The 26606-nt window shown below is 39.3% G+C and overlaps 1 long non-coding RNA gene across 1 annotated transcript; it reads right to left on the bottom strand.

The window, feature by feature from the left end:
* Positions 1–5401: 5401 nt before the first annotated feature.
* Positions 5402–25628, bottom strand: LOC148743017 (uncharacterized). The gene is made up of 3 exons (XR_015990243.1): positions 25557–25628; positions 17969–18040; positions 5402–5474 (listed from the first exon to the last, which is right to left on the bottom strand). It is a non-coding gene; the product is annotated as an uncharacterized LOC148743017 (long non-coding RNA).
* Positions 25629–26606: the final 978 nt, after the last annotated feature.

The raw sequence follows: 26606 nt of genomic DNA, 5'->3' as shown, positions 1-26606 counted from the left end.
GAATCAAATCGTGCCAACCAACGCCTTATTGCTGACACTTAGTCCAGCGTAAACTGAGCGTTATCTATAAAAAATTACAAATCTCCTCAGTATCGCTTAGCCGCTCCTCATTGATATGTAATGGTTTAGATTGTATGGGCTGCCTTAGTTTCTTACACTTTTAGTCATTTTCGTAACACCAATCACTTTCAATTACCATGTACATTATCGCATTCGCGTTACGCTGTATTTCTCCGTAAAGTTTTCATCGGTCGCGCTCCACAAATGACGAGAATAGGACATATTTCCATATTTCTTCACGATTCTGTACAGAAACGTTAACATTCTGTTAACGTTCTGTTAACATTCTTTACCTCTTGAGGTAAATGCATGTTTATACTATTCTTAAGAAGTGTTTCATAAATTAGGCTTTCCTGAAAGTGCCAGGGTGTGGCGGTCGAAATCAATCAAGAAAATTCTTAATCAAATTAATAAAAGTTGCTGATAAGAGTGCAGTGTTAACTCATTTACTCTCTGAATGATTGACACGCGACTTCTTCATATAATTTCAAACCCTTTACAAAAGCTCACGAGTAAGGAAATTGCAACATATGAAAATGGTTAAACTAGCCATGGGGGTTCAGTTGTGATTAGACATCGATGTGAGAGAAGGTACCATATAACAATCATTTGCCTTGAGAAGCACTTCTAAGGTGTGTGTATCTACCCTGTCGAGAGAGGTTTTTTCGTCTCTGTAAATTCTTGTGGCTCCGAACTTGTTGTTGAGATTATAGACACGATTTAAAAATTTCAAGGAAAAACTTTTGACCCCTCTGCATTGTCTGCTAAAGGATTTCAACATTATGAGAGGTGACCTGTCTTATACCTCTCCACGTAACCATTGAAAATGAGGCTCGGAACATAATTTTATTTTACAAATTAAAATGTCAAGACTAGTGTAAATGAATTGTCAATAAGTGGGAAAATTTAGTAGAATCCAATTAGTATTATATACGTGACAGATCTCTTGTTGTAAGATTATAAATTAATTAATGAAACGAATACATTGAAAAAATCTCTCTTTCTTGGTATAGCGAGTTTGACAATGATCTCCTGAATGATGGTCGAATGGGCCTGCGATACTGCGCATTGAAAGCCAACATTTTACTCCAATTAGTGATTGAGTTCTCAGATATATTGCATTGCTAAGGTGACTCAAAGAAATATTTTATTTATTTATTTATTTATCAACAATATTTTAGCAGAGATGCCCAGTTCAGCATATGCTGACTTAAATGGTTTAAATGGGGCTCTGCATACCCACCCATCCCACCCCAGGGGAGGACATCCATCACACAGTAATCTCGTGCGGGGGAAATTAACATCTCTTACCCCTAACAGTCATGACGGACAAATTTCAACAATCAGCAAAATGCTTTATTGTAGGATTGCTGATTTGAGCAAACAAGAGGCTCCAAATGATATTTCGGTAAGGATGGGTGTCAATCAGCCACAGTTTAAAAACCAGGCGTCAGTGTATTATGAAGGACAATGGAGTTGCCGGCGGGTTGGATTCTCCATTCTATTACCTCAAGTCGTTCCTGTACGAATTTGCTGCTGGATAAATTGCGATCTAAAAGTACGAGAAACACTTGCACAAATGTAATTAAATGAAAAACTCTGATCTTGGTAACCGGTCTAATTAAGACTTCGATGGACGCATGTCACTGTCAGGTTATATTCGTAGGGTACCCAAACTAAATTATCTCTAAGAGAGCGATCAAGAACTAGAGATTATTCAAATACATCTGAATCAGTCCACCTATGTTTTTTTTTGCCTTTACACATCGGACTGTCATCGGAAAGTCACTGTCAGGTTATATTTGTGAAATTCTGCGTGAGACTGTTTCAGTCTCTCCTATGTTCTCAGAGTTCTCTTTTTTGGTATATAGAACAAAGCGGGTTTGACAATGATAATCTGGATATGGTCGTATGAGCCTGCGATGCTGCGCGTTCGGAGCCAATACTTTATTGTACATAGTGATTGAGTTCTCAGATATATTGCGTTGCCAAGGTAACTTAAAAAGATTTCTTGAAAGGGGAGACCCTTAGACCTCTAAGAACAAAATCCTCTCAAATATTCGAGGAGAAAATTACAAATAAAGCGCATTTGCTAAAGAGAGGCTACCCAGGGGACCTCATTAGTACAACCCTCTCAGAGGTGAATTAAAAAACAGGAAGTTAGCTCTTCAACAGAAACAAAAGACGAACCAACGAGTCTTGCCTTTTGTTACACAATACCAACCATCAGTGCTAAACCTAAAGAAAACTCTCATGAGACATTGGCATTTAATAGAAACACAACCACTACTGAACGAAATATACAAAAATCCGCTTCTCGTATCTTACAAAAGAGGAAGGTCGCCCAAAGAAATACTCGTTATGGCCAAACTTTGAGTAGGCTACTCTAAACACGCGCTGGGGAGTCATGTAGGCCTGTCAACCCCATTTTACATTGATTGCTACTATTAGACAGGCCCCCTTCTCAGCAGTGATAAATCACGTGTCCTGAATGACTCACAATGAGCAATATCACATTCAATGAATGAATAACATTGAGCAATAAACTGCAAAAACATCAATTTCACTTAAGACTAAGCAACATATTGCCCCGAAAACAAAGCAATCAATGAAGAACAGCACTAAACTAATGCAGGAAACTCTCTCCCTGCAAATACATTGCAGTATCTGCTCAAAATATTGCATTTTAGCCTATACGAAAAACACAACTTATGCCCCAAGGGAAAGGATCGTGGATACGTAAACACAATTGGCCAAAAGTAAGAGCCAATAGAAACAAAGGATTTTCGATCCTTCCAGCGAGTACGAAATGGTTGTGAAACACCTCAGTGTGACTGATACCGAGAACGAATCTCTATCAGTCTATTTTGTTAATCGGCAACTGACGAGATCCACAAGATTAGGATCGAAACCGCGGTCTTGCCTGACCATCTACAGAAAATGTTGAAAGACATTATAACGGCAGATAAGCTACTAAACGCCCAGGGCCAAAGCAATGCGATTCAGAGATTGAAGAAAACATGGAAGCCTCATATGACACCGCCACTGAAGTCTGAGGATAACGAACAAATCCCTCTGTACCAAATGCCTAGCAGAACATGCCAAGAATCCCAACAATATAGGGCGAGGGCCAAATAAGAGCAGACGAAGATTTCAAAAATGAGATAAAGCAAATCCTTAAAATTGTGGAGCAAGAAACAGTAAAGGCGATCACGTGCTTCTATGAACGTGAAATTGGTCGTCTTAAGACCGAAAAAACTAAAATAAAACGAGCCAAAACGGCTGGAACACTGAACACTAAAAACTGTATTACGATCGAATCAGCGCGCGTGGCGAAAGCTAAAAATAAACAATCAAGACAACTTAACGATCGAGACAGTGAACAAAATAGCTGTACACCTACAAAGGCGAACGATTCGAAAAAGACGCAATCCCTGATGTGCGTACTTATTTTAAACAACCTGAGACATTTCAGTATACACACTATAGTTCCTGTCACCCACAAGGAATTAAAAAAGACTTCTTAAAAGGGGAGACCCTCAGACTTCTAAGAACAAATTCCTCTCAAATATTCGAGGAGAAAATTACAAATGAAGCGCATTTGCTAAAGAGAGGCTACCAAGAGGACCTCACTGGCACAACCCTCTCAGAAGTGAATTAAAAAACGGGAAATTAGCTCTTCAACAGAAACAAAAGACGAACCAACGAATCTTGCCTTTTGTTACACAGTAGGACCGGGATGACAAAAACCGATAGACATTACAGTAGAGTGCTAATTTAAGCTGACGCATAAAATTGAATGACGTCAATTAACGATTATCTTTATAATTAGCGAAACAGACACTTTTGTGCACAAGACGAATTAACCCGATTCCCATAAAGTTGAATGCGCGCGAGACCTATTCAATTCTCACTTTTATTTACCCAATTAAAAAGGAATCATCAAGTGAGAAAGTTTCAAATGCACTGTTACATAAGGCTTTCAACTTGCCCACCACCCCTTCCCTCGATTACTTGAACACAAATAAAGCCTGTCTCTATTGCCACTTTATCTACAACCTTTTACGGCTGAATCAGAACTGGTTAATATCTACTTAGTAAATTGCCACTCCTATAAAGCACCCTCATTCCAATCAGCTCCCCTTTTCCCAGCCGAGATTTTGCAGAAGTGCCCAAGCGCTTATTCGAGGAAGTACATTAAACAGAATTGGTTGATTAGGTTTGAAAGAGGCCATGCAACTTCTCAAAATAAGATTTTCTGTTAGGGTTATTACATTTAAAAATAGTTCAAGATTTCACCGAGTTTTTGAAACGAACTTTGACGCATTTACGCCCAAGAATTTTGGTAATCATGCCGGAATCATACTCGATCTTCTGACTACAGTATTATACAAAAAATTATGCCAGTATGGTTTATCTGAACCTATCAGTGACCGTCAAATAGCCTCAATGACAGTCTATCAGATCTTTTTACTGCTCGTCAGTTCTGGATCTCAAGGGCTCTTTGGATCTGAAGACTGGGAGGCCAGTCTCCAAATGTTTCTAAATATACTAACTTTAAAATCATTCTCGGTATTACAATTTTCGCCCAAACACATATTTCATTGAGAAACACACCGTCTCTTCGCTCCTTGCAATTGGAATTTTCTCTGCCAAGCATATGACGAATCGCTCAGACTGGGTGTACATCATCCCTACAGCGAATAAAGTAGCACGTGTCTCTGGGATATTAAAAGAAACGCCTTGCAATCTAATGGAATCAGCTTTTTGCTAGGCTCAAAACCCGAAACAGTCACGACGTACAAATTCCAAGAATCAGGAAGATTCCTTTTTTAGGATTGCTGACTCTAGCCAACAAGAGGCTCCAACTAATATCTCGGTAAGGACGAGTGTCAGTCAGCCAGAGTTTAAAAATCAGGCGTCAGTGTATTATGAAGGACAGTGGAGCTGCCGACAGATTGAATTCTCCATTCTATTACCTCAAATCGCCTTTGTACGAATTTGCAGCTAGATAAACTGCTATCAAAAAGTGCAAGATACACTCGCACAAATGTAATTAAATGAAAAACTCTGATCTTCGAAGCCTGGTCTAAGACTTCAATGGATGTCACTGTCAGGTTATATTCGTACGGCACCCGGCCGAACTAAATTATTTCTGATATAGCAATCGAGATTATTCAAATACAACTGAATCAGTTCACCTTGTTTTTTTTCGCCTTCACATATCGGACTGTCATCGGAATGTCACTGTCAGGTTATATTTGTACAATTATGCGTGAGGCTTTTTCAGTCCCTCAAACGTTAGAGCGATAAATAAAGATTTTACGTTGTTTGGTACTTACAGTTTGCTGAGCGATGTAGTCCTGTCGAAAACTCCCAGGGGTAAGTTCTTTAACTGATTATTGGACAAGTCCCTGTCAACAAGAAGTCATCCATCATGTCAGATGGTTAGATTTGCAATGTCAGAGAACGCGTAGAACTTTATATGACTCTTACCCGGGGTGGAGAGTACTCAAAAAAGCTGCTGATTTAATTTTCACCTTGAAATACATAAGTAAGGATGGGCCTTAACCTTAACAAATCAGTTAACTATGATTTCCTATCTGATCTGAGACAAATAACATTGATCGATTAGGTTTCAAGGAAGGATTTTTCGATGAATATGAAGTGGGACGCTAGAATGGTTACAATTCCATCGATAAAATTTACGTCGCTAACAACGAAAATAAAGCAACATTTTCTAAAGCTCACAAAAGACTTGATAACGGATTATTAGGTAAACTGAGTCTTTTCACACATTTTTTTTCACACATTTATTTTTTTCATATTATATGAATATACCTAACGTGAACAAATGATTCTAAATGGTCCAAGCGAGTTAATTATTAAAGCAAAAGACCACACTTTCTATCGGTATACTGGCGTAATAAACCACGCAGGGTATAAGAAGTCGTAAAGGGGTTTACGTCAGCGGTCAAAATGAAAGAAACCGTATGCTCTCTGACTTTCTCAGCCTTTTCTCGTCTTCAAAAGTGAAACAGTCAATACGGACAAATGACTAGAATAAGTGAGTCTCTTTTTTTTTTCTTTTTTTTTTTCAAAGGATTGCTGATTTCACCAAATAAGAGACTCCAACGAATATTTCGGCGAGGAAGGCTGTCAATCAGCCACAATTAAAAAAAAAAAACAAAACAAAAAGAAACAAAACAAAAAGAGAAACAGACAACGAAGTTGTAGCGGTTTGGATTTTCCATTCTGTAACCTCAAATCGAATGTGTTGCTCAATAAATGGCAATCGCTAAAAATTGTGAGAAACACTTGCACAAATTTAATTAAATGGCATACTCTGATCTTTCAAACCCGGTCAAACATTTTAAAAGTGTCATAGTCAGGTTATATTCGTACGGCACCCGAACTTAATTCTTCCTGAGATATTGATGAAGAAGGGAAAAGAATTAACTGGAATTACTGCAATAGCTAGAGATTATTCCAATACAACTGAATTCACCTTGTTTTCCCTTAAACCATCGAACTGCCCTCATGCATTAAAGTAACTTACGAAATTCATAGTCGTCGATTTGATTTTCCATTTACTCTAACAGCATTTATTTGACATTAGGTCCAATTTTAACATCAGAAGTAAAATCAAGAAAGTCGTCGAAGCTCCTTGTCGCATTGCAAGTGTTCCCAGCAGTTACCTTATCGAGTCCAAGTGATATATTTTGCTTAAGCCATAAATTGCGATAACGTACTGTGCGCTCTTTGTTACATTGCTGTAGAGATATATCAGTGACATATATTGGAAGAAATTTACCTTTACGCTGCACTTTTAATCATCTCAGTTGATAGTCTCTCACCGTTAACTGTGGTGAAGTAATTTTTTTGTTCTTTGGACTATTTTCTCCATAAAGGTTTTGTGATCGATTTTAATTAGAATCCCCTTCAAGAAGACTTTTTTATTCAGTTGCGGCACAAACGATGTTCATATTTCCCATGTAATGCACCTTTTTGCGTGACCAATTGTAGTCATTTAAGCTAAGAGGACTTTTCGACTACTGTGTATAAAACTCGAGTCCCGGAGTTGTCGAGCAGAGCATTATGATGAGCTTGAACCATTTTTAAGGCTGACATCGTTCTAGACGGATTTTAAGGAAATACTTCAACAGTATTGCGTAACGGTCTAAGATCCCAAGATCACGGTCTACCTAACTATGAATTTGATCGTTAACAGAAATTCCAGAAAGCCACAACCAGGGTAATTGCACAAATTAAGAAATTTGAACACATTACATCAGCTCTCATAGACCTACTCTTGCCGGCTTCCTGTATCATTCAGAGCTCAATTTAAAATGTTTCTTTCTATTTTTAAGACGTTAAACAATCTAAGATCTGTTATCTCTATAACCTGCCTCCAACTATGCTCTTTGCTAACCTACACAATCTCTTTTGTTCGTTTCCCGATCACCTGCTCTAGACTCGGGGGATCGCGCTTTTGCTCATGCTGCTCCTGCCTAATGACATTCGTTGCCGTACGTTACCCACCAGATCCTTTAGCCGCGTAGCTACTTTTAAGAAAGAACTCAAAACGTTTATTTTTAAGAAAGCTTTGGTTTCTAGTCTTTGATAAATGATAAGGTGCTTTTAAACATGCGCATAGTTTTTAGTGTTATTTAAATGGTTTTTTTTTGTTTTTGCTTATTTTATTAATTTTATTCAAGAACCCATTTAATTACGATACGGGCAGAACAAATTTAAAGTTCATCAATTTCGTCCCTTCTCGCTTCTTTTCCTTCTTCTTTTTCTTTCCTTTTAATGGATTCATCGATGCGCCAGTTGACATGTGCCTTGTATAGGGGTGGTTGTCTGCAACTAATAATTTGACGATTAGTTACACCGCCCATAAATTACTTTTGATACCGCATGAGTTCACTTCCAGTTTATTTACACAATGACCCACACGCTTCTGTTTGCAGGCTGAATATTTCGTTCATAGCGAAATAGGTTTCGTCGAGGTTAAGAGGAAACAATCAAATTTGAGGAAAGGTATGTCATGTGTGTGATTGGTACTTCCCAATTTGGACATACCATGTGCTTAGTGATCGCGCGTAGAATGTGAGTGAGTCTGTAGTAAAGGAAGACCTTAAGATTGAGACAAGAAAATGATGGGTAATTTCCTATAAGTCGCCGTGCAGGTGAATTCAAATTTCCTCAAAGAACAGTGATTAGAATCAAATCGTGCCAACCAACGGCCCATGATTGCTGACACTTAGCCCAGCGTAAACTGAGAGTTCTACGTGAAAGTTATAAATCTCCTCAGTATCGCTTAGCCGTTCCTCTGTCAGACCCTTGTGATGTTGCTTTTGGTGTGCCGCAAGGTTCAATCCTTGGACCATTGTTGTCTGTGCTGTTCATCAATGATTTACCTACTGCTATCAGCAAATGTAATATATTATTATATGCTGATGATGCTGTTGTTTTTGCAGCCCACAAGGACATTAAAATCGTGGAGGAAATTTTGAATGCAGAACTAGATGAAGTGAATAAATTGACTCTCAGTAAGTTTCTTTTATCAACAAAAGAAAAACAGAATTTGTAGTTTCTGGAACTGGTGCTATGCTTTCTAAAGCTACTTACGCAGTAGTTGTCAAAATAGGTGATTATGAATTAAATAGAGTTTATGATTTTAAGTATTTAGGCATTGTTCTTGATGATAGTCTTACGTGGAAAGACCATGTTCGTCATGTTATTTCTAAGGTCGGTTAAAGAGTTGGTGCCTTAGGGTGCCTTAGAAGGAATATCACTATACATGCAGCTCTTGAGATGTATAATTCATTAATTTTGCCCATTTTTGATTATTTCGATGTTGTTTGGTCCAGCTGCAATAAAGCAGATATGGAAAGTCTTGAATCTTTGCAAAGGCGGGCCTCGAAAATTATAGTTAAATCTAAATGAGGTACAACATCCACCGAGTATCTTCATTTTCAGAGTTTAGAAGATCACCGTAACGCTCATATTTTAGGTTTAGTGAAATCATAATGTACCACAGTTTTTAAAAAATTATTTCAGGTTGAATAAGGAAGTCATCATTAAGAGAAACAAGAAGAACCAATTTTATATACTTACCTTCAGTAAGAACTGAGACAACCAAGAAAATTTTTTATTATAATGGCTCAGTTGTTTATAATAACTATTTATTAAATAAGAATCACTTTTAATTGTTATACTGTACTTTTTTAACTAGTTACTCAGTTTCTTACTATTTGTTTTTAAAACTTTTTGTTAGCTTTTAACTTAGGACTCCCATTGATAACAGATATACCTTTAAGTATCCTGAAGGGACCACCCTAGTTAAATAAAGGTTTGCAACAATAATATGTAATAGTTTGAATTATATGGGTTGTCTCAGTTTCTTAAACTTTTATTCATTTTGGTAACATCAATCATCTCCAATTACCATGTACATTATCGCATTGGCGTCACGCAGTATTTCTCCGTAAATGTTTCATCGGTCGCCCTCCAAAAAAACGAGAATAGGACATATTTCGACATTTCTACACAATTCTGTACAGAAATACCAACATTCTGTTAACGTTCTGTTAACATTCTTTACCTCTTGAGGTAGTTTTTTGTACCGTTCTCAAGAAGTGTTTCATAAATTAAGCTTTCCTCAAAGTGCCAGGGTGTGGCAGTCAAAATCAATTAACAAAATTCTTAACAATTAAGCTAACAAGCAAACTGGGAGCAGGCCGTTAAGTTGATTCGTAATAAACCCGTGATGATAAATCAGAGACAATGAATATATGAAGTTCATATATTTTGAAATGCGGTTTTAGATACGTATAAAAACACGGGTTTATTACGAATTAACGTAACGGCCTGCTCCCAGTTTGCTTGTTAGATCAATTGGTAGAGCGCTGCACTAGTATCGCAGAGGTCAGTGGTTCGAATCCCGTACATGACAACCTCAACAAATAGCTAGGTATTGCCTTCGAAAAGTAGGCGGCATCCATCGGGATTCGTGGTATCAAAACAAATGGTCGGAATTAGGGCCACATTTCGCGGTTCATGATCATTCATTTAATATCGCTTCCGAGCTGAATTTTTCCAGAATCAGAATATGAACTCTCCATATCTAAAAGCTGAGGAGGAAATGAAGGTTTTAGGCTTTTGAAGTGAAGAAATAATCGCCTAACTTTAGATGATGACGATCCCGTTCGATGATATACTGTTCTCACAAAGGTCCGCACAAAAGAGAAGACCGCTGATAGCTTGTGTCGCATGATTTTGTTCTATCCAAATTTACACCCCAATGCAATATTTGGGGAGAAAATTGTGGCTGAAAAGAATAAATGCTTTTACCTGGAGTTTGATATGATATAATTGATAAATTAATTTCAAATGTCCTGAGCTTGCTTCTCTCGGTTCTGTGTCGATTGTGTCCACAGAGCAGCAACCTGTCAATAACCGGAGAAATCGGCTACCAACGTGATAAAAACTTTGACAAATGTTTGGTATGAACAGATGTTATAAGTGTTGCTCCTAGTAAATTTTCAATCGTTTTTATAAAAAATATAACACTGACTGCGAGAAGCTGAACACACTAATCCCTGTTTTTGTTAAAAATAATTTTCACATGAAGAGCAAGGCTCAGTGCGACGCCTATATAGTGTATCAGACACTGCTTGACATGTCGTCAAACAAGGTGCTATCTTTCACTGATTTAGTTATGAATTCTAAGTGCGTCAAGCATGACAAAATTGAATGTCAGAGATATTATAAGCCTTGAGTATTACACTATAACGACGCCGTTAGAACTTGATATAGGAACTAAAGGCAGTTTGTATCTGTAGAGCATATTCTACACTTTCAGCAGCTGGATAAGACATGTTTAACATAATTCTACTGTGAAGCACGTTGACAATCCCTAATCCCGTCCGACAGTTTTTCTACGAGGATCTGCTTTTTGTTTCTCAGTTTTACAGGGATCTCAAAATGACCACAGATGGCTCGCAACAAAACCACATTGAATTTCTGAAGTGTGTTACTGTGGTAACGTTCACAGGGGTCATACGTGCCGTAGCAGGTTGGATGTGAGACTTTGATCTCTTTTTTAACTTTGTCTACCAGATCTTGTCTCTCAGAATTCTCCTGGACGCATTGGACATCTTCCTCCTCGTCCAACGATATCCCGATCACACCCTGATCTTTGCGTCACATTGCTGCTAGCCAGGAAAAAAAGCTCTTAACTTGGCTCTTTGTCAGCCACTGTTCTCTAGTGAACAAACGTGCATTTGACTCATTTTTCGCATTTCGTATGTCCACTGCAACTTGGGCGAGGTCTACCTTTCGCCCAGTTCCTTCTCCAATTGTAAACTGTGCCGTTAGGTATTCTTTTACGTTCTTTGAAAATCTATCACTGCCCCTCGGTTTGACTACGGCCCATCCTGTTCGTAGAGGCGAGTGGCGCGAAGTATACCCAGGAAAAGTGAGTGGTGTACTGGGATCTGACGAACAGCTCAAACATTCGATACCAGCGGTATCTATCGACGAGAAATTAAGGGCCCAGTCCATTATGATTACATCATACTGGCTTAACCTGCTGACTGTATCCTTTCCAGCGTCCAGGTGCAGCTCTAGTTGCAAAATCGTTTCGAACACTTCAACACATCCAAGCACAGAGCATTCAATCAATGGCGTTGTACTCTCTGTTTCCTTGCTGTCCTTTGAACCACGCTTGACCACACGGTTTTCCGGAGGATCATAAGATCCTTCAGATTCTATGGCTTGAAGGGACGTTTGACCTTGGTGCTTGATATAAATGACGTCATATGGAATAGACTTCCCTTTACCGATGCCATAACATCTCCAAACTCTATCTCAGACGGGTATCTCCATATTCGAAGTTGTAGAAGCTACTAAAATGCTCAATCTCATTTATACAGAGAGTGTTCTTTGATTCGTGGACTATGCTAACTGCAGTGGTTGTTCCCTTCACTGGGTGTTGCGTCAAGGCATCTCTCATGTCCACGGCAGTTAGAACATCGTGCCCTTCGTTGCAGTAAGCACGAATAGAGGACCTTATAAGGCAGAGGATACAATCACAAATGTCCTCACCAGACTGCGACTCCGAGTACTGATAACTATGAACTTCAACCTCAGCTCCTTTTGCGACATCTCTCACAGCTGTTACTATGGAGCTGTTGTGATAGCAACCGCCTTCATCTGATCTCAGATGGACTTTTTGCAGCATGACCTCAGATTGACTTTTTGCATTCTGACATTTATCGCACCTCAGTATATGTGTAGATCTTATCTTGATTTAAACCGTGCTCCACATTTCAGGACAATACCTTATTGGTAAGCTAGAATTTAGATAAGAATCATATTTACGGGAACCTGTTGGAACGAGTTGTGCAAAGATAGTATTAATTTCCCTTGACATGTCGAAATGAACTGCATCTCTAGTATTTAGCTGCTTTTTCCGGCCGCTGTACAACGGGTGCTGGCAAGTGCGACGTGGTCGCCAGTTTTTACCCATGTTTTCTCTATGCTTTTCGCATATCCAAAATTCTTCAAGTTGATCTTGATCAGGGGAAAGGTAGTGTGGCAACCGTGACCTGTTAACGATAAGCTCATATTCTTGTACCTTTCCTCTGAGCTGACCTACGTGACATGCTTGTAGATGATTACTGATGTCACCTGTGCATTCTGAAAGCTTTATCAACCTCGCTGAAGACTCGCTACAGGCTGACGCCTTTCTAGTTTCGAAAAAGCACTTGCATGCCATACTACACTTGCAGGCCTTCCAGAAAAAATAAAGGGCCAGCAGGTTCACCCGCAATGGTTATTGCGGACCTCTATGAAAATGGAACCACGGCTGTGTTCCATAGCGCTATCGTTCAGCTTTATATTCCAAATTTTAGCCAACAAACTTCGGCATATAGACTTGTGGAGTTCTATGACTGATTCTTGAAGAGAATGCAGCGGCGATCCAAAGTTTCAACAGGATATTAAGCGTGAAAAATGGCTTTAGTTTTCGAGTTTAGTTCGCAACAATCAGTTAAAGAAGAGTGTCGATAGATGCCGACCGCTGAAGTTTGGAGTTATTAGCTGGGGTTATCATTAAGTTCACTAGTTTGGGGAGCGAGAAACATCAGAAATTTCACATAAACCCAAGATGCGCCGAAGGTAAGCTGTATTTATAGCGAAATCTGCTCTAGTGGTTCGATTTTAGTGTAGGTGAAAAAATCGCGAATACTCGTGCATGTGCTAATTCAAAAGGTCATAACTTTTAAAAAATCGAAAGCGTACAGGGAATTTTACACGTTTTTGCCTATAAAGGTCTAAAATTCACGGCTGTATAGGCTAGAGTTGTCAACCAGGTCCCAAATCCCAAAACGTAACGTCTAAATAAAGGTTATTTACGGCCATCGGCCGATGACGACTTATAGTGGTCAGAATATGTTAAAATTCGCCTTTTCAAATATATTGAGAGGGAAAATTCTAACTTTCTTGGCAAACTAAAAAGGCTTTTAAGCAATCTGATATAAATTCGGTGGCTTAACTATGCGAATCAAATATTTTACAATGTTACAAAACATGTCTATTTTTCATTGATCGAGGCGTTGCGACGGTACCTATGGACTGGGAAATAATTAGGGCCCCTACCGCAGTCAGATAATTATTTCGAATCAAACGAGATCTAATTTAGTTCTTTCCTAAGTAAAGTCTTTCTGTTGACAAAGTTTCTGGCAAAATTATTTTTGACGCGAAATTGACCCGGGGGAAATAAGAGAGACAGCCTCTTAAGTCAGAAGCTCGTCAAACACGACTATTAATGATTCAGTCACGATTAATAGCCGTACTTTTCCCGATTATTAATCGTAATAGAACACTCTTTGCGACTAATGATGCGAAGAAAAGCCCTTTGCGATTAACTATCTTAATTTTAGGACTTAACGCCAAATAATCGTTGAATTTTTCTCTCCGAAAATTAATTTTTAATCTTAATTGTTAAGTTTAACATCATGTCTAATGTTGCGAGCCCACTCTGTTTAAGTTTCTTCATCGCATTTATCGCAGTGATTGTTATTTTAAACATTCAGTTAACTTCACGCGTAATTTAGGTTTTCAGTTGTTCACCCATAGTTGCTCACCTTTTTTTTGCTACATATTTACCTTAAATATATGAACGTCATATATACCATAAATATATGAACGTCACATATACATTGTATCTGATATATACCTTAGTTATGGAGGCAGTCAAGGCATAAGTTTTGAGTTAATTAAAAGGGCTTTACTAAAGTTAATTTTTTTTGTTTGTCTTAAACACTGAGGCCGAGAGCCAACGTAGCTCCTTTGTACTTTAGATCAAATTGTGTAATTAAAAACGGATCTTCCTCTGTATTAGCTCTTTTGTCTTCTGTTCGAGGAGCAATGGCTACTTTTTGTACAACAGGTGGCCCTATTTAAAGTGCCCCTGAGACGAAAACTGACCATTTTAGTTTGGATTAATTTGTTCACAGAATGTTGAATTGGGTCAAGTTAAAACCCTTTTCGCCTTTAAAAACTCAAAACAAACCTCCGAGGACCAATTTTTACCACTTCAAAGTCGTCCAAAAATCGTCCGCCATTGCTGAAATTATGTTCCAGCCAAGCCCGCAATTGTACAGCAGAAAACGTCATCATGACGTCAAAGGCTCAACAAACTTATGTTTCCTTTGTCACAACTCTCTTTGTTCGTTGCACAGAGAATCACACATATTACTTTTTTGAGAAAACTGTTTCGTTTTCAGTCGTGAAATGACAATGCCTCCCGTTTAGCTCAATGGATTGAGCGCTGGACTGTTGTGCGGGAGGTCGAGGGTTCAAGCCCCGGCCTGACCAACACTCAAGGTCTTATAATAATTGAGAAGAATATGCTAGCTTTCTATAACTTCAAGAAATGGTTAGATATTCTACTTTTCTCGGATAGGGACGAATAAATGAAGGTCCCGTCTCCTATAAGGTTAGGGGTAGGAGACGTTAATTTACCACACCTGAAATTACTGTGTGATGGATGTCCTCCCTTGGGGTGGGATGGGTGGGATTTATTGGGTGGACTACTCGCATGGTTCGCATATATTCCGTTCTAGTCCTACCCTACTGGGATAATGCAGTGAAAATGGTTAGAAATGTCGACTTTCTCTGACGATGAAATGTCTCAGAAATCATCTGATACTTCTGTGGATAGTTTTGCGCCGGCAAGCGATGAATTTTTGCCATGCGAATAGAGATAGACATAGAACGACACGGACTCGCCCTGTGGCTTTTGAGGTCGCATCGCTTTATTACCTTCAAACTGTATTTTTGTTTGTCGTAAGGGATTTTCCATTTTTGTAAGAAATAATCGGATGATATATAAAATTGTTTTCGGCAATGGCTGATTGTGTATCAAGGCGGATATTGGGAGTTTGTGAAAGCCATTTCCAACCCATCAATGTGTTTGCACCGATGCATTTGGTCAATGATCTCATTAACCCTTTCCTGAGTATTTTTTACTATCTCTGCTTTGACAGGTTTGAAGTGAACTCTGTTGTTGACTTGTACTTTGGCCTCTTTTGTTTGTTCTGTCTTATTCATGATGACTGTTGTTGTGCTGCTTCGGTGAGGTTTAAAGCAGAGTTTGTTTCAACTCTTTTAGAGCCGTGACCTCATTGCGTTACAAAGTATTTTTTTGGCTTAGATACAGTCTGCAAGTTGTGTTATGACAATTTTCCAAGTAGCTCTAAAGGGCGATAAAAGACTGAACCGGCGGCATTCAGTTTGATATGAAATGGAAGTGGTTCTTTGTTTTGTCCGAGAAAGGTGTAACGGAGGCGCTTTCGTCTTGCGAATAAATCTCGCAAGGTTGGCCTGATTTTGCATTCGTTTGTCACGGGTGTTGAGATGAATTTGAGACCCTTTGATCGCACGCTGACTTGGCTGTCAGATGGTTGATAGTTTGAGAGGTTTTTTTAAGAAATTTTATTTTTCTCGGTTCTTTGGCGTCAAGCCTGCATTTTGAAGTGTTTCTATGCTCTGTGTGTCTTAAGCTGTTTGTTCTACTTTTGCTGATATTGAAGCCAGCTTTTTTTACAGTCAGAGCTCACAATTATATTTTTCATCTCTTTTATATAAAGGTGAGTTCTTTAAGGTCAGAAATCTCATTCCTCAATTTGGCTATGTTATCATTGCTATTTAAAATGTTCACCGAGTTCTTTTCCTTGTGTAAGGTATTCTTCCAGAGAGTTGTTAACGGCGGACAATGATTAACTCACATGTATAGGTGACAAAAGCCGTGGAGATTCGTAGCTTCCCTTTCGTCGAGATCGCACTGTGGACGGTTTCCCTTATCTCTCTTTTGAACGGTAGGCACTGAACCCGACAGAATTCTTCGCCTAGATCCTTCAAATTACACCGATCTCTCGAAACAGTCCTCCGAGAAGTGTTCGGAGCAGATCCCAAATATTCCTGCAGGATTGAAGTCCACTAAGCGAGTTCGCGCAAATCGCATCCGTTTATCTCGCTCTGACCCATTTGGAAGGCTCTGATGCAGAAAAATACCTGCAGCATGGTCTGCACGATTACTTCAGCTTTGAATTACGCATCAATCCCTCATCATTTTTATTTAGTTTTTGTAAGAATAGAGTAAAGCACTCTGTTGTGTTTGCTTGACATTTTGCCATGTGAGATTTTCGCGTTGAGCCTTTGACGTCATCTCCTCTGAGTTCTGCAATCAACTTCCGGAACATGGTCAAATAATGGCGGACGCGAAATCGCGAATTTAACGGCCCGAAAAAAATATAGTTCTGGTGCTCGGTCTAGACTGAAATTTAGCAGACTATGCGAAGGAGACAGACTAAAAACAAAAATTAAAAAAAAATGATGCACGAGAATTTTGATCTCAGGGGCACTTTAAATATCAAGCAGTCCTTTTCGCCACTGAAAAGCACATCGAGTCATTTCTTACCACGAAATGCTTAGCGATAGGTAGCCTTTTAACTGCATGCATTTTACTTTGGTGGATCCAGACTTTTTATTCCCTGCTCTTGAGAATGAGACATCCCCTAACCCATCAAGCCCAGTTATTGATGTAAAGATATCTGATTAAATAATAAAGTTGAGAGGGTGCTAGGGTTTCTTTACTCGCAGACCATCTCTAGCCTCGTTTTGTTCGCCAATGATAACGAGATAAATTTTAGCTGGAAGAAGTTTGCGTTCGAACTTTGCAAATGGCGAAAAGGCAGGCAAGTGGTGGGAAAAGCTTTGACTTAGGACTGTTAAGACTTCTGACTTAGGATTTTAAACCAATCAGAGTCAGCTTTCAATGAAATTAAAAGGTGCTCTAGTTTAGTCATGGGGAAAAGACCCAATCAATAAGTGCATAATGATTATTAATAGTTATGTGAATATTCACATCACCATCACTGTTTTGATTCTGGCAGCTTGCTTGTGTTCTGTCGTTCGTTTGTGTAAAGTTTTTACCAGTATGGCTGATAATGAGGTAAGACGATTGAAGATGTGATGTCGTGAACAAGTTATGCATAGGGCTTGATTTTCATTGGCTCTAATGGTTCAAATCAGGAATCATTTTTGTATTGTCATCGGTTTCTGTGCCACGTTTGTAATACTTAAGGGCTATGGGGTGTCCTAGGAGAGTAAATAGGCACTGGTGCAAGAGGGCAGAGATATGTCTAATTCTGCACAGGAAAAGAGCGAAACGAACTGAACCAGCGAAACAGATATATCCTGGCGCGGAACTGAGTACTGTACTACATCTAAACATCATTTAAAAGTTATATGAAGTCCCTTAATGCGGCTACAGCTGCATAGAGCTGGAGCTCGGACAATCCATGAAATATTAACTTATGAATGCGTTACTTACAGGTGATACAACTTGGAGTTGTAATTGAAGACTCCAGGTGGTAGCTCCTTAATTTGGTTATCATTCAAGGACCTAAGAAATGGAGATAGCCTATTATCAGATCTCTCCTCCATTCCAAGAGTTAGTGGATGTCATTGAGTCCTTTTCACCATTTTTTGTAAAAATTAAGTTCGATAACTTAAACTGGGTATGTGTCAAAGTACCATTTGAAGAGTGTTGCAAATTCTCTCAATGGACAAAATGAAGCAAAATAGTTGTCACATTTAGTGCATCTGATCAAGATTTTGTTCTTAATATTTTCCCCCAGCTAGTTTAGGTTTTTCAAACTTCTGAACGATATTCCAGACAGAACCGTGCTTTACTTCATTGGAAATTTCTCAACTCAATCCTAAAAAAATACGTTGTCTCAATGCAAACTTAACTCTTTTGGAATGACGTGACTTTGTTAAAAAAAAAGGGGGAAATCAGTGAGACGTTCTTCCTTTTTAGGATTGAGTATGGTAACTTCCAATTGATTAAAGACGGACTAGAGGAGTCCGATGTATATTATCCATGCCTGAAGCCTTTTAACTGGTGGCATTTTACTTTGGTGGATCCAAACTTTTTATTCCCTGCTCTTAAGAATGATAAGTCCCCTAACCCATCAAGCCCGGTTATCGGCGTAAAGATATACGATTAAATAGTAAAGTTGAAACGGTGTTATGGTTTCTTTACTTGCAAACCATCTCTAGCCTCGTTTTGTTCGCCATGAATAACAAGGTCAATTTTGGCTTGAAGAAATTTGCATTGGAAATTTGCTAATGGGAAAAGGCAGGCAAGAGGTGGGCAAAGCTTTCACTCAGTTAGGACTCTTAGGACTTTTGACTTAGGATTTTAAACCAATCAGAGTCAGCTTTTAATGAAATGAAAAGGTGTTCTGGTTTAGTCATAGAGTAAAGACCCAATCAATGACTGCATAATGACTATTAATAGTTCTATGAATATTGACATCAGCACAACTGTTTTGACTCTTGCAGCTTGCTTGTGTTCTGTCGTTCGTTCGTGGAAAGTTTTACCAGTCTGGCTGATAATGAAGTAAGACGATTGAAGATGTGATGCTGTGAAAAAGTTATGTACAGAGCTTGATTTGTATTAGCTCTAATGGCTCGAATCAGGAATCATTTTGGTATTTTTATTAGCTTCTGTGCCACGCTGATATTTCTTATGGGCTATGTGGTGTCCTGAGGGCCTAAATGGGGTTTAGTGTTTGGTGTTATTTGCCCATATTTTCTAGTGTTTACTGTTTCCCACGCACGAGATTACTGTGTGATGGATGTCCTCCCCTGTGTGGGATAGGAGGGAAGCTGAGATCGTTACATGGACTGAAGCGACTGCCAAGGGTGCCTGATAATGCTGACGTCCGATCTCAGCCTTATCATTGTAACTAGACACGTTTGTTGTTTAGAGTGCTTAAGACTTTCTACTTTCTACTTTCTACTTTCTACTTTCTCTCTCTGTTAAATTAGCCATATTTTTAACCTTTACTGTTCTTGAGAAAAATACTGTTTAGTGTTTGAAAGGAAATCCCAAAGTTTTTTTAGAATTTTTAAATCTTATCTAGTCTTTTAAATTCTGCATAAAAATCAAGAAAATTACTCGCGAATAGTGAGCCAAAGCTGAAATGCTCTTGTCTACATTCTGGGGAGTACTAGGACGAATCAGTGTTTACGAATGTAAAGGGAAATGGCGGTAAGAAGGGAAACAACAAAGAACAAAGAGGGAGCCCTGCTGCCAGCTATATATTCCAGTACGCCATCGTGTACAAGAGTAACATTTCAAAAGGATGCTCAGGACATTTCAGGGACAGGCAATGAAGAACGAGTCGACCAGGATACAAATATTCCACGAGCTATAGACGAAGTACCGAGAATCACCTTTGTTGACGAAAGCATTCTCGGAGTTGTCGCATTTGGTGACGTGACAGACCTCCCCGAGCAAGAGGATGAATTCGACACCGACTCGGAGAGCGATGCGGACGATGCTACAGACATAACGTTCAGCATAATTGGTCGCGCCATCGACGCTCATTTCCGCCTGAATCTCTAGAAACATCTTGGTAAAAGAAATAGTCTGTCATTGCATTCATTACTAGTCAAATTTGAACACTCATTTATGTTGGAAATTGGCCGAGAAACCTCTTTGATACGATAAACATGGGCCGAACATAAATATTTACCCTTTTAGGCCGTGGTTTATTATAATGATTATCATAACCGTATATAATTTTCAAGGCTCTCTTTTGGACATGCTCTAAACTTAGGCTCAAATAATTGGGGAGGCTATAATGGTAGACCTGACATCCATAAAGTAAGACAGATTGAATACAAGCAACATAAAAATTAACTAATTCTGGTGATGGTACCTTAGCTCGCTTTAACTGAGTTAAAAAGTAAAGGCGCCTAGCGGCCTTTTTAATTGTCTCAGTAACGTGAGTGTTCCACTTGAGGTTGTCTTGAAAATACACACTCAGTAATTTCACGACACTAACGGCACTAACATTAGAGCCATTAATTTCTATCAGATCGTAGGAAGGAGGGGAGCGCACAAAGGAAACTCTTAGCTCATTACATTTTTTTCGGATGGAGTTGAAATGAATTGAGTGTTGACCAGGTTGCTACTTCGTTTATCATAGACTGAGCATTGCTAGGACCACCCTTGCTTATGATTTCATACACTGTCGTGTCATCTACATATTTTATACAATCACTGGCTGATGGTACTTTCAAATCGTTTATCATAACCAAGAATAGCCACGGTCCCAATTTTGTTCCCTGCGGTACTCCTGCTCGGACCGATCCCCACTCTGAGAGACAATCATGTGCAAGTTTGACCCTTTGTTTCCTATTTTTAAGAAAGGCTATTATCCAATTAATGATGTAAGGGTTGATGTTGCAGGTCGAGAGTTTCGATAGCAAGAGGCTGTGGTCTATCAGATCGAAGGCTTTTCTATAGTCCAACGCAAAGATCCGCACGGTGTTCCCCGTTCCGTCTGTTGCTTGCGCCCAATTGTGCATCAGATTTATTAATGCGTGCGCAGTGGAGGATCCTGGAATACACCCAAATTGATCGGGTTCCAGGCGTTTTAGAAGTGCTGGTTTCACATGTTCATGGACGACGTAGTGTTCGGCAATTTTGGACAACGTTGGCGTCAATGAAATAGGTCTCAAATCCTTCGCCGCATCCTCAACTATCTTTGTTTTGGGAAGAGGGGTGATGTTTGCACATTTCCAAATGTCCGGTAAAGTGCCTTGACTAATAGAGGAATTGATGATACAACGAAGGAGTTGAGCGAGTTCAGGAGCGAAGTCACGCAATACCCAGTTTGGGATATTATCTGGGCCCCCAGCTTTGGAGGAGATGACCGTACTAAGGCATTTGAAGGTAGCTTCCAGTGAAATAATGGGATTTTTAAAACCCTCAGCGCTCACAGTTTCGATATCATCTAAAAGTGGGTCAAACGAAGCTTGAGGTTCCAGCAGAGCTGTATTGATTTCATTAGCCAAGATCTTAAGGTTGATTGAGGTAGCTGGTTTACTTGCTAGGAGCTGATTTGCGACACTTGTAGACGTTTTGTTCATTCCACATAACCGCCTACATTCGGACCACCACATTTTAGGATTGTTTTCGGTCAAAACGCTGACTTTAGTGTTGTAATAAGAGCGTTTGCAGAGCTTCCGTTCCCTGTTCACTTTGTTCCGGTAGTAGTGGAACAATGGTTTGTTGTCTTGGCAATATACTCTTTGACGGTGTGCTATAAGTGCCTTGAGTTTGGATGAAATCCATGGTGCGTCGTTTCGGTGGAACTTAACTCGCTTTTTGGGAAGGATAGAATCTAACCCTATGTGAATTAGGTGACTGAAGTGAGCATACTGTTCTTGAACGCTATCTATAGTGTCGATTAATGACCAGTCGACCCCCGTCCTATAACGACCAAAGGCCTGTTTGGACTCAGCGTTAACAGCACGTGTAGTAACCGTTCTGTTTGCAGGAATATTGGCCTTCGATCTAATTTTTGGAAACAAACCAACAGTACAATGATCGGATAGTCCGAATTGCGGGAATGGAGAAGGTTTCTCGTAGTGTTCTGTAAGATTAGTTAACACTCTGTCGAGTGTACGATCCCCTCTTGTTGGAAAATGGACGACTTGCGTGAGGCGGAACTGCTTAATAACTGGTGAAACATTTGCCCTGTTCCAGTCGCCAGCGAGAATTATACCTGCGCCAGGGATATCACTCTCTATCCTAGAGAGAGAATCCATCATGTAATCAAGGAGGGGCTCATCTTTGGCAGGTGGTGGAGGATGGTATACCGTACCTATGATAAGGCAGCTATAACCCCGAGGCAATAGGTTGGGCGTGATCTTGGCCCACAAAACCTCAGGGCTCTCGGGGTCAGGGAACTCATAGTCCCGTAGAATTGAGAATTTGATAGAATCTTCTACATATAGAGCCACACCCCCATGTAGCCTGTGGGTCCTATCTTTGCGTATAATGTTGTAGCCACTAATGTCAACTACGCTGTCATCAATAGAATCTTTCAGCCACGTCTCCGTTATACAACAAAGATCAAACTTGTGGGTGTTCAAAAAAATACGAAGTTTGTCTATTTTTGGCGCCAAACTCATTACATTAGACACAGCTATTGACGGTACGAATTGCAAGGTGTTTTTGCTGGCGTCGTTGTTTCTCTTAGGCTTGATAATAGCCAGATTGTTGAAATTGACGGCTCTTTGTTCTGTGTAACGGCTGGAGGAGACACGCGTAGTTACTCTCACGGGAATTGTTGAAAGTCTCGGTAAAGTGTGATTATTGAACCGTAAAAATTGATTCAAGGTGGAAGAGTTATAGCAATTAACAGTTCTTTGTCTTGTGTAACTACTGGAGATGACGCGCGTAGTTGTTCTCACGGGAATTACTGAAAGCCCCGGTAAAGTGTGATTGTTCGACTGTGAATAATTATTCAAGGTGGAAAAATCATTCGTTTCTGAAGAATATTTGCTTCGGCCTGTATTTAATTGTGCTTTAGTAAGTCTTCCAGACCGTTTCCCTCGGTACTTGAAAATTCCATCCGCTCGAATGTTCTTAAATAAAACTGACCGTCTCTCCTGAAGGCTGTAATTTTTCCGGAGCGACACCAGTTCACGCCGAGAATACTGTAGGGTCGTTGTTTGGCGAATTGGAGAACCAAGTTGCCGAATTAAATCTCGAGTGGGTCTCTGCCGGCTACCAATGGCGATAATAGATTGAGCAGGACCGGAGTTGGTCGAAATATCAACGTACACCGTGATGTCCAATGGAGGGTCGTGGCCAGGGATGTCTAAGGAGACAAACCCGTGTTTAGTGTGCTTCTGCATTGGAACTCTTGATCGATGAAAACCATGTTTGACGATACAAGTGCATTTCTTCTTGAGTTGAACACCAGTGTGCAGGGGTTCCCACCTTGATTTAAAAATGGCCTCGAAGAATAGTAAATGGTTTAGAAATACAGCGCTTAACCAGGATAAAATAGTGATAGAAACTAGAGCTACTCTAAACGTGGCCGTCATGATTGGCGCCGAGTGCATTGAGCCGAGTGCATTCCACCTTGAATGGCTATCTTTTCTTCGGTGCTAAAGATGTCTGACTGAGCATTCCTTGAACCTTGCAAAACATCTGCACCCCTGATACATTTTGGTCTGGTACACTTATTCTAGAGTATTTGACATTGAGAAAATGCCAACTAACTGCAAGTGGTCTTTACCACTAAAACGAAAAGCCCAACTACGCAAAACATACATAAGCAGTACATTTCGCCATTGAAAAGCGCAGCGAATCATTTCTTACCACGAAACACATGTTGATATGTGGTCTTTTAACTGCGTGCATTTTAATTCGGTGGATCCAAAGTTTTTATTTCCTGCCCTCGAGAATGATAAGTTCCCCAGCCTATCGAGCCTGATTATTGTTGTGGAGATCTCTGCTTAAATAGTAAAGTTGAGAGAGTGCCAAGAATTTAAGATTTGACTAAAGTTTTTAAACCACTCAAAGTCATCTTGTGATAAAATTTAACAGAGACCTAATCTGTTAGTGCACAACGATTACTAATATTTATGTGACTATTCATAACAGCATAAATGTTTTGATTCTTGCAGGTCCTTTGTGTTCAATCCATTTTTTGTGAAAAGTCTAACCAGTCTTGCTGATGATGAAGTAAGGCGATTGGACACGTAATGTTGTAACCTGTTATATCTAAGGCTTGATTTGTATTAGCTTAATGGTTCGAGTCATGAATTATTGCCTTATCGTTCTCAGTCTCCGAGCCACAGATATCAAGAATATAACGTGCTAGTGAGCGTTCTAAAAGAGCAAATAGGAACTAGGACGAGGGGACAGATATTGATCTATTTTCGCACGGGAAAAGAGAGAAACCAGTAACTACAGTTACCGCCTAGCTTGTTACGGGACTGAGAAGAGAGCACTGAAGTAACATCATTTCAAAATTTTTATGAAGTCCCTTAATGCAGCTGAGGCTGCATGGAACTGGAGTTTGGCAAAAAAATTACTTAGATCAATTTTTCAAATAGCCAACTTTTTTCAGTTCAGCATATGCATTCATTGTATGCAAAAAGTCCAAATCATTCAATTATTTTTATCATGATTGCTCGCGTCGAGGAAAAAACCACATGGAAAGTGTTCCTATGACTTGTTTTGAAACTAAATGAGATAAGTTAGTTACGATTGAAATCGCATTTCTGGTAAATACAAAGCCGTAATTTGAAGAATAAGGTAAATTTGACGTTCAGAACAGTTTTTTAGAGGTATCGTAGTGATATTATAACTTTTGATCAGGTGATGACATGGATTGAATAAATTAGATTAATAAAAGTAAATAATGTCCCTTCAACAACTTTTTTGAAAGGTGTGGTACTGATGACAATGAGAATGGTATTTGAATCAAAATTTGGAATCGCATTGTTCGTAAATGATTTGAGTCAATTCAGATGTTTAAGCCTGTGATGGTATCAGTATTAGTCCCTTAAAATTTTGTGTCGTGGAGCACACAATGGATCTTTTTTTACGCAAAACTCTTGCAGCTCCAAAAATCGAATGAATAAATCGTTACGCAGTTTTTTTGATGTTTTGCGTAAACGTTCATTGGGGTTTTGAAATTACTTTTCTTTTTTTTTTCTAGAATAATTCGTTGTCAATGGTCATCAAGATGTGTTCCCTTATGAAGACGAAATAGATGTCCTCAAAGAGCGGAATTCGTCACCTATCATAGTTAGAAATCTTATTTAAGTATCCAGAAACTGATGAGAAAAGACACTTGCCTCTGTTTAACTCACACGCTCTAACAGTCACGCCACTCTCTTTTAATCGCATATTAAGGCTATCGGAGACCCTTGAACTTAAATACTTTAAGACCCAGCTTTTAACAAAAACTGTAGCTTTACAAACTCTTTCTGATGCAAGAAACCAAAAAAGGAGCTTAACATCAATGTTAATGAAGAGATCTTGAGGTCATATTCTAAACAATCCATCAAACATTAACTTATGAAGTATTACTTACAGGTGAGTCAACTCGGAGTTGTTATTGAAGACTCCAGGTGGTAGCTCCTTGATTTTATTTCCATTAAAGTACCTAAGAAATGGAAATAACTAAGTTTAAGATATATGCGTTATTAGCCAAGCGTGAGGTCAAGAGGGCTGGATATTGGCCGAATTCTCTTTTTGCATTTTTATTGACCGAGATTTTAAAGAAGTGCCCAGGCGTTAATTCGAGTAAGTACGTTAAAAGGAACTAGTTGATTTGGTTTGACAGAAGCCATGCAACTTCTTAAGATATAATTCCCTGATAGGATTATTACATTTACAGATAATTCAAGATTTTTGCAACGCAGTTTGACGCATTTACGCATAAGTAATTACGCCGGAATCATACTCGATCTTCTGACAACAGCATTATACACAAACTTATGCTGGTATAACTCATCCGAGCCTATCAGTGACCGTCAAATAGCTTCAATTAAGGTCTTTCAGATCTCACTATTTTTACTGCTTATCGGTTCTGGATCTCGAAGACTCTTTGGATCTGCAGACTGCGAGGCCAGTCTCCAAATGTTTCGAAATATACTAACTTTAAAATCATTCTCAGTATTACAATTTTCACCCAAACACATACTTATTTCATTGAGTGACCGTCTTTTCACTCCTTAAAAATGGAATGTTCTCGCCTAGCATATGAGAGAATCGCTCAGGCAGGGTGTATATCATCTCCTCAGCGAATAAAGTGGCACGTGTCTCTGGGATTTCAAAAGAAACGTCATGCTATCTAACTTTTTTAAACTTACTCAGCTATTTGCTAGTCTCCAAAACCGAAACAGTCATGACGGACAAATTCCAAGAATCAGCAATATTGTTTTTGTAGGATTGCTGATTTGAGAAACCAAAAGGCTCCAACTATTATTTCGGTAAGGACTGGTGTCAATCAGCCACAGTTTAAAAACGACGCGTCAGTGTATTAGAAAGGACAATGGAGTTGCCGGCGGTTTGGATTCTCTATTTTATAACTTCAAAACGCTTCCCATCGAATTTGTTGCTGGATAAAGGACCACCGCTG

This window comes from Stylophora pistillata, chromosome 1, assembly GCF_964205215.1.
Source record: "Stylophora pistillata chromosome 1, jaStyPist1.2, whole genome shotgun sequence".
NCBI classification, from domain to species: Eukaryota; Metazoa; Cnidaria; class Anthozoa; order Scleractinia; family Pocilloporidae; genus Stylophora; species Stylophora pistillata.
Note: the sequence above shows the minus strand (reverse complement) of the source record. Positions and strands in the feature narration are given on the sequence as shown.